Here is an 8,529-nt window from a genome sequence, read left to right on the forward strand (position 1 = left end):
GCCAGATGTGTGGCGCGGTGGTGAAATCCTAGTGCAATATTCTCATTGGTTTGTTGTTTGTTTGTTTTTGCTACTTGTATGATTACACTGAATTTTATTATGATCATGGAAGTGACTTGTTTTTGAGCTATGAGCTGCATGTTTCTATACCTTTTGATTTGTGTCAATTGTCTCAAAAATCGGAGCTGGTGGGAAGTCTCAGTTTTGTTTCATTTTTATTAATTTTGGTTTTTTAACTTCTGATTATATTTTTACAATCCTCCTTGTGATGTCATGAGTTACACAATCTTTCTGAACAATATAAAGTTTCAATAATAGTTCATGTTTGATCGAGTGCCTATATACATAGTAATCAATGTACGCGTGTGAGCTTTTCAAGAGCTTGACTTAAAGGACACTCTCTCAATATATTTTAGTTTTGAGCATTACTACATAGATCAAGCTTTTGCTTCTTTCAGTTTTTATGCATTTGTTATCATTGTTTAAGGGAAGAATGCTTACCTGCATAAGGGCAAATAGTGCTAAGTTTTCGTGTGTTTCATATTCAGTTTTTTTCTGCCCTGCCCCTCTGTCTTTCCCCCGTGAAATGTTGGATACTTATTGCCTGGTGCAGTTTGCTCCAGGGAGAGAGAGCTCATTTTTCCACCTAAGTGTTTCCTACTACTTGTGTGAGCTTTCCTTCATACTCACTTCCCTGACTAGTCAGTCTTGAGAAACACAGCGCTGGTGAATTTCTTCAAACTTTTGACTTTCTCGTGCTCATGTCTGATACCAGCTGTGACCTTGCTGTTGGACAGCTTTACCTTCCCATCTCCTCCCATCCTGTTTCCATGGCTACCCCCGAAAGACCTTGTTGGACTCCACGACTGTTGATTTGTGTGAGTGAGTGTTTCAGTTGTTTATGTTGATGAAGAGAAAAATGTCTGCCTATCAGAACTTTTTCTTGCTGAGTGTTACCCAAACTAATTTTTATGAACCGAAAGTCTATGCAAACTTGTGGAGTTGTAATTTTTATCTTTCAAACTTTTTGAAATTCATTTAGTTGTGTAAATCAGTTTTAAGCCCCAAGGCAATAGCATCAGAGCTGTCACTTCTATCCAGATTGTTATAAAACATCACTATTACTTCCTGTACAAATATTTTTAATATATTTTTTAAACAGTTGAAAATGTGACGTTCAAACTAAGAAGTATTTTCAGGGACGATTACTCCTGCCATGATAGCACTGAATGTGAAGTGAAAAGTGGGGACAGGGAAAGATGTTTTCAATATAAAGGTTTTACCAAACTGGCCGTCCATTGAATTGTTCAAATCTATGCACAGTATATCTTAAATTGTATTGATTGTTCAAAATGCAACCCGATATACTTTTTGTGTCTCACGTTATTGTCAAAGAGTCCTCAAATGTTTTTTTTAATGCATATAAATGCCAAATGTTAATATCTTCAAATTGTTTGAAAATCTCTTTGGTAAATAATCCTGACTCTATTGGATTGTCCTCAAGCAGTTTGTAACATACAAGACGAGAGGGCACATGACTATGCAAAACAGTCATGCAAATTTTTTACTTTGTTTTTTAGGTCTTTGTTTAATGAAAGAAGTGATAAGAGACTTTTTGTGCTGCAAGTTGTGAATGTGAGCCCAAACTACTTAAATGGGTTTTTTTAGTCTGAATATAATGAGCTTGTTGTTTTGTGTCATTTTACTTCATGAAAATAAAAAACAAACAAAATGATGTGGGTGCTCAAATTTCAAAGTTTTGATCACCAAATGAACTGTGACAAAAAGTCAGGGGCGAGGAGGGAGAGACAAAATTGTCTGGAACAACCAACCGTTTTCGTCAACCACACATACAATCTTTGTTGACGTTGTACACTTTATCTATGGGTGTTCTTCCTCGGGGAGTTTCTGTGCCTGGTGTGTGTGTGTGCGTGTGCGTGTGTGTGTGTTTGTGCGTCTGAGTGGTGCATGGCTGAGGGTCTGACGGATGTCTTTCCACTCTCTGCAGGAATCCCTGAATTACCAATTTGACCTTTCATGTTTTTTCTTTTCACCCCAGACGTTGTGGGCTTTGTTTTTAGTGTACCTTACAGGTTCCTGTTCCTTCTATTGTCTCTGACTCTCTGACTCAGCATTTATGATTATGCCACTTTTGATTTCACATTTGGTGAAATGACTGTATGAATTCATTTACAAAATAAATTCAGTAATTTATTACCTTCAATCTAGTTTGGCTTTGATGTCTTTAAGGCTTCTGTTCCACCTGCTCGGGCTTTGAAATAAAATTTGATACAGGGTCAGGGGGCTCTCGTGGCCTAGAGGTTAAGGTGTACGCCTCTCATTCAAAGGTCCCGGGTTCGAATTCGAATCTGGGTAACGATGGGAAAAACTTTTTTCTCTAAAATTGTCTCCTTTCATATCCTTTCCTGCACTCTAGCAATTATCTGTCACGTCTGCTTTCGTCTTCGCTTTCTGCCCCTACCCCCTCACCTCTTTTTTCCTCTCCTCTGGGCTCCTAACTCTTTCTGCAGCCTTTCTACCACTGCTCTTTGACTCCGTCTTACTGCTGTCTTTCAGTCTCACCCCTGATCTTCTGGTAGGAAAGATTTACACCTAGCCTCGGACAAGGGCGGAAAAATATCGGAGGTCCATTGTGCAAGCTGTGCACCTTAAAGATTCCTTTGAGGTCTAAAATCGAAAAGAGTAGGCTTCGGCCGCCACCCGGGCAAAATTCCAAATTTCCTACCAACTGAAAGTTTGGTGTGTCCTGCGCGCTCATATGACCTTATGCAGTTGCACAGAATGCCACGGTGTAGTCACTTCTGCGAAACGATGTCCAGGGAGATGTCGTACACTTATCATCTGCCCAACCGACAGATATCCAGAAAGCCACCATATGGCACATTGGTAGGAAGTACACACTTTACAATGTTTACAGCCCCCCACAGACAACATGCGACTTGTCTGATCTGCAAGCAGCCTACTATGAAAAAACCATTTGTGCGGGTGACTTCAATGGCCACTCCCCTGAATGGGGCTACGTCAACTATAAGGGCACAGGCCAAAAGATTGAGGGCGAGCGCCGTAAAACACCTACCAAAAAAACAAAACAAAAAATACAGGGTCAGTAATGTGACCAGTGCATCTACCTTGGCTGGGAGGTCACCAGCGTCTGTGGTGTAGCCGTTATTGTGTCACGCGCGATAGTCCCGGGTTCTTTTCCCAAGTGGGGAGATTTTTTATGGAGTATCTGCGAGCTCCGTCTCTTTGCTATGATGTTGTACCCCTCTCAACTCAGGTTGGCTTTGACTGACAGGTATGGTCCCCTGAATGAACTGAGTTGTGTCGACGGGGGAGTGAAAACAGGTGCATATTTTAATGTTATATCTAGTTCCTGGCGTCCCCTCTTCTAGGCCTGGGGCCAATCATTGTATTATTTAAACACCTCGTGTCAAAACTGGGTGGTTGGCGGGTGCTCTGGTGTGGTTTGCTTCTTCTTTCATATCAAACATCTATCGTTTTTATCTCCCCTCAAGCGTTTTTGTGTTTGTTACTCTCTTGTAACGCCTCTATTCTTCGGCACTTATATGACCTTATTGTTTTGCAAGTGTCGTAAAACTAAAACACTTGCTAAAAAAAAACTGGGTGAAAGCATGCCGACTGCATTTCCCAGTTTGACTTGCAGGCTAATTGTAAATGTTTAATGCTCCCTTTGACTCAATACTGAGGTCTTTTAGGGGATTGGCTGCTTCAACTCTTACCTCAGGGCCAACACAGGCTGAGATGGATACAACATCCCAGCAGACAGTCAGAGGAACAAATTTGCTGTGGCATGATGAACAAATTTGCTGTGGCATGATGAATACTCTCACTCGACAACACACACATACACACCCCCCCCCCCCCCACACACACACAAACACACACACACACACAAACACACACACACACACACACACACACTTACATACACAGACGCACATAAATAATGTGGGTGGTTGGCAGGTGCCATAGGTCTTTAAGACATTTCAAGACAGGTGTTGGACAACACTGAGACTGAGAGACAACCAAAATGCAAACAGCCTGGTTTATTATGATAATATCCCAATACATTGTACAGAGTTTGGAGTTTGGAGCTCGACTGAAAGAGAGAAACTCAGCTATACATTAATGGCAAAGATCATTTCGTTGTTAAAAGTAAGACGTACAGACAGTCCGTCTGTTTGTCTGAATGAAGAGTAAAGAGAGCGGGTGGTTGCTAGGTACTCTGGTGTAGTTTGCTCTTTTTTTCCTATCATATATCTTTCGTCCTTATCTCTCCTCCTCCTTTTTTAATTTAAAAAAAAATTGTTTGTTACTCTCTTGCAACGCCTCTGATCTTCGGCACTTAGAAATCTACATGACTTACCTTAGAATTGTGCGGCAAATGCCGTAAAACAAACACACACACACCCTAAAAAAAAACAACCAAGACACACGAATGAGATGTTTAGGGCCTTACTAGTCTTTCTTTTGTTTCAGCCCAGCGCCTTATGGCTCGGTCCGATGTTGAGCTGTCGGTTGTCAGACAGTGTGTGTGTGTGTGTGTGTGGGTGGTTGGCGGGTTCTCTGGTCTGGTCTGCTCCTTCTTTCCTATCAAACGTCTATCGTCCTTATCTCCTCTCCTTCTTTTTTGTGTTTGTTACTCTCTTGTAACACTTCTAGTATTCGGCACTTGTATGACTTTATTGTGTTGCAAGTGCCGTAAAACTCTTACGAAAAAAAAAGACAGCGTATGTGGTGTCAGGTCCCTGGAAAAGGGAAGTTACGTATTACATTAGGGTAGAGCAAACACAAGTTTAGAAGTTTAGGGTCGCGCCCACTACTGATAAGACGGCGATGGAATCTCGAGTATGGGGGCGGTGGGAGAGCTGGGGAGGGGTGGGGGGTTCCTATTTGTCTTTTGTCAACATTGTTTTCGTTGACACTGTGCTTAGCTTTGGGGTGCTTTATTGCACCTTTATCGAAGTCGGATTTATTTTCCTCCCGTTGTTTCTTCAATTTTGGTTGTGTGTTTTTTTAATCCCAAAGAATGCTTCTATCCTAGTTAACGATGGTGAAAATGGAAAAACGAAGAAAACATAAAAGATGAAGAGGAGTGATATCCCCAAGTGGGTTTGATGGTAAAAAGTGAATCCGTGGGTGGTTGGCGGGTGCTCTGGTGTGGTTTGCTTCTTCTTTCCTATCAAACATCTATTGTCCTGATCTCCCCTCCTTCTTTTTTTGTGTTTGTTACTCTCTTGTAACATCTCTAATCTTCAGCACTTATTTGACCCTATTGTGTTGCAAGTGCCGTAAAACTCATACTAAAACTAAAGTAAACCCACTGTTCCACTAGCAGGAGATGAAATGTCACCCACGAATATCTTCACTCAGGCACGAATGGGTGATATTTGGGTCTTCTTTCCCCCATTCTTCCTTCTTCTTTTTTTTCTTTCTCCGAGCAAACCGGGGAATTTTTTGTTTTTTTATTTTTTTAATTAATTTTTTTTAAATCAGCTGTCACACCAACATGAATACCCTTTGCATGTCACAAGATCTCTGACGTCGTGGGGTGGCATCTTTTGTCTGTTCTTGCAATGTCTTATGCCCATCTATAACGTCTTTCCGATCTGTCGGCTGAAGGTCCCGTCCAGCAAAAGATGGACCTCAAATCTCAGCAACTGTTTACCGTGCCTTGAGGTGCTATCCGAATACCGTAGAATGGGATCACGGGGGCTGAGTTGAGGCTTCCCTCACCAAACGCCACTTTGTTTTGTTTTACAGACTTCAACATAAGTTAAGGACCACTTGCAAGCGTACAGCGTGGTCTTCTTGGGTTGACCTGCACATGGGCGTTCTTGGACTGATCCAGTGGCTTAATGGCACTGCTGCTGCCTCACACTTCAAGCTTTCTGGCAACTGGCAACTTCTCGGACTTCAACTCCATGCTGCAGTCATGTCATAACTCTGGTTCGATCAAAGTCTCTCAGCATTAGTCTTGGTGGCTTGTTGATGCGATACTGGATTTTGGGCAAAACGGCGGTTTATATTGCACCCAAAGTGAGCACAGTTCGAGACCGTTAGTCAGTTTATGACGTGCACCAGAAATTTTAACTGAGGAATGTCCGTGGTGTCGAGCACTAGTCGATAAAAAAACAGTGAATTTGGCTAAAATTCCCAAGGATTTCTGTTCTGCGCGTGGTGGTTTTGCCCCTCTAAGGCAGCTTTTGCAGTACGCTTTGGTAACCCATTAACACTTTCAGAGCAAAAAGTTTTGAAACATTCCTAGCTATCTTTTTTCGGATTAAAAAAAATCAGGACTGTCTGTCAATTTGGTCCTTAACTTGTGTTGAAGTCTGTAGTAGAGGTTCTACGGCGCTCGCAACAGCATAAGGTCATATGAGCGCAAGAAGATTAGAGGTGATACAAGAGCGTAACAAACATGAAAGAGAAGGAGGGGAAAGGACGAAAGATGTTTGATCGGAAAGAAGGAGCAAACCACACCATAGCACCCGCCAACCACCCACGACGCCACTTTGGCCCTGGGCTCGGTCTAGACGGGCGGCTGCAGTGGCCTTTTTTTAAGTAGTGTTTTTTACGCCCCCATCAACACAATTTAGATCATATAGGAGGCGGGCCTCAGACCCTGCCGGTCTGGGCCAAGATGGGTTGAGAGGGATTCAACATCCCTGCAGACTGACCGAGGTACACGATAGAAAGTTCTCCCCTTTCGGGAATCGAACTCGGGTCTCCTGCGTGAGACAGAGAACGCCTTACCGCTACAGTGCAGACGCCTGGTACAACAGCTTTTCCGTGTTAGACAGGCAGACAGACAGGCTGACAAACAGACAGACAGACCCAAAAACAGATGAAGGGGGGATAGAAAAAGAGATGGAGAGTAAGGAGGAACTAGGAGAGAAAAACGCAGACAAAGAGAGAGAGAGGGGGGGGAGACAGACAGACAGAAAGAGAAAGAGAGAGAGAGGGGGGGTCAAAGGGAGATATTGTTGTTACGGTTGTCCAACGCAATTTCTCAGTTGCATACACAGAAGACAACGACTGCATTGTAAAAAAGAAAAAGGTCTAGGAGATCCAGGCAAATACAAGAATCCATCGATTACTGGAGTTACCTGTGGATTGCGTTATTGATTTACTCTCTCACAGACAGTGAGCAAACAGGTGTGGCACCGTGCTTGCCTCTTTCTGTAAACGAAGAAGAGAAGGTCAGATTGACAGAAAGTGATTAGATCGACACTCTCACTCTTCCAACCGTTCGTCCAACCGCCTCCCCCATCCAACTGTTAGTCAATTCAGGAATTTTTCTGTCTGACCATAATTTGTTACTCTGAGCCCTAAATTATATAAATTACACAATAACTTATTAATAATTTAATTAATTCAGAAATTAATTCGCCAACCCTTTGATCTATTCATACATAGAGTTACACACCTCCATTCATCCGTCCATCTATCTATTTGTCCAGACACCCACCTATCTATCCATCAAACATGTTTTTTGCATATCTTTCATCCATACTCACCGGCGCCTGTGGTGGAGCAGTTAGGCTCTTTGCTGTAGCCACGCAGGAGACCCGAGTTCGATTACCGAAGGTGGAGAAAATTTGCTGCTTCAAGCATCTCTGTGGCATTGCTGTTGGGATGTTCTATCCCTCTTAGCCGAGCTTGCCCCAAACAGGCACGGTCGGAATCCTGCCTTCTAAATTATCAAAATCTGTTGATAGAGGCAGTAAAACACCTAAATATAAAAAACACATTTTTTAAAACCCTATAACTCATAGGAAAAACTCATAGGACGATCACATGATTTGAACATAAAAGGTGTTGTGAAGCATCCTCAAAACAGAACAATTTCACCTTCACCATGTGGGTGTGTGTGTGTGTGTGTGTGTGTGTGTGTGTGTGTGTGTGTGTGTGTGTGTGTGTGATGGTGGTGTTAAATGTCTACTGGTGTGTTAGTGTTATTCTATAGAGCGTGCGTGTGCACACAGGCGTTTTAATTTTTTTGGTATGAGACGGTGGGTATGCCACCATATAATACACATTTCCATGTGAATTTTACTGGAAAAACATGGTGTAAAGGCACAAAATATGTATTTTTTTTCAGTTTTCAAGGACTCTCCAGCTATTGAATTTACCAAACGTTGGCAGCCATGTTTTACCACTGAAACCAGGCTACCTTATCTGCTTCAAATGCAATTATCTTGGCTGCTATTCAAGATAGACAGTTTGTATTTTTTTTAGTTGAAAGCAAGGCAAAAGAACACACTTTCAGATGATACCAATAGCTTCACATGCCCCAAAATTGACGAGCACCTGATTCCACTGCGTCGTGACACAATTTTGAGTAGCCCTTAATGATGGTGGAGCCATGTGTAAAGTTTTATTGTAGTCATTGATTGTGTTCTGGTGTCGTTTATGTCTACTCATGTGTTAGTGTGTGTGAGTGTGTGTGTGTGTGTGTGTGTGTGTGTGTGTGTGTGTGTGTGT

The 8,529-nt window shown here is 42.3% G+C and overlaps 1 protein-coding gene across 1 annotated transcript in view; it reads left to right on the top strand.

Moving 5' to 3' along the window:
* LOC101857891 (FH1/FH2 domain-containing protein 3) overlaps window positions 1-2,224 on the top strand; it is a gene marked incomplete at its 5' end in the record, with an annotated part of 88,932 nt that extends 86,708 nt beyond the window's left edge. Inside the window, 1 exon segment of the mRNA XM_035971265.1 lies at window positions 1-2,224. This exon segment is cut by the window's left edge and continues 1,769 nt beyond it.
* Window positions 2,225-8,529: the final 6,305 nt, after the last annotated feature.

Source organism: Aplysia californica, unplaced genomic scaffold, assembly GCF_000002075.1.
Source record: "Aplysia californica isolate F4 #8 unplaced genomic scaffold, AplCal3.0 scaffold00406, whole genome shotgun sequence".
NCBI classification, from domain to species: Eukaryota; Metazoa; Mollusca; class Gastropoda; order Aplysiida; family Aplysiidae; genus Aplysia; species Aplysia californica.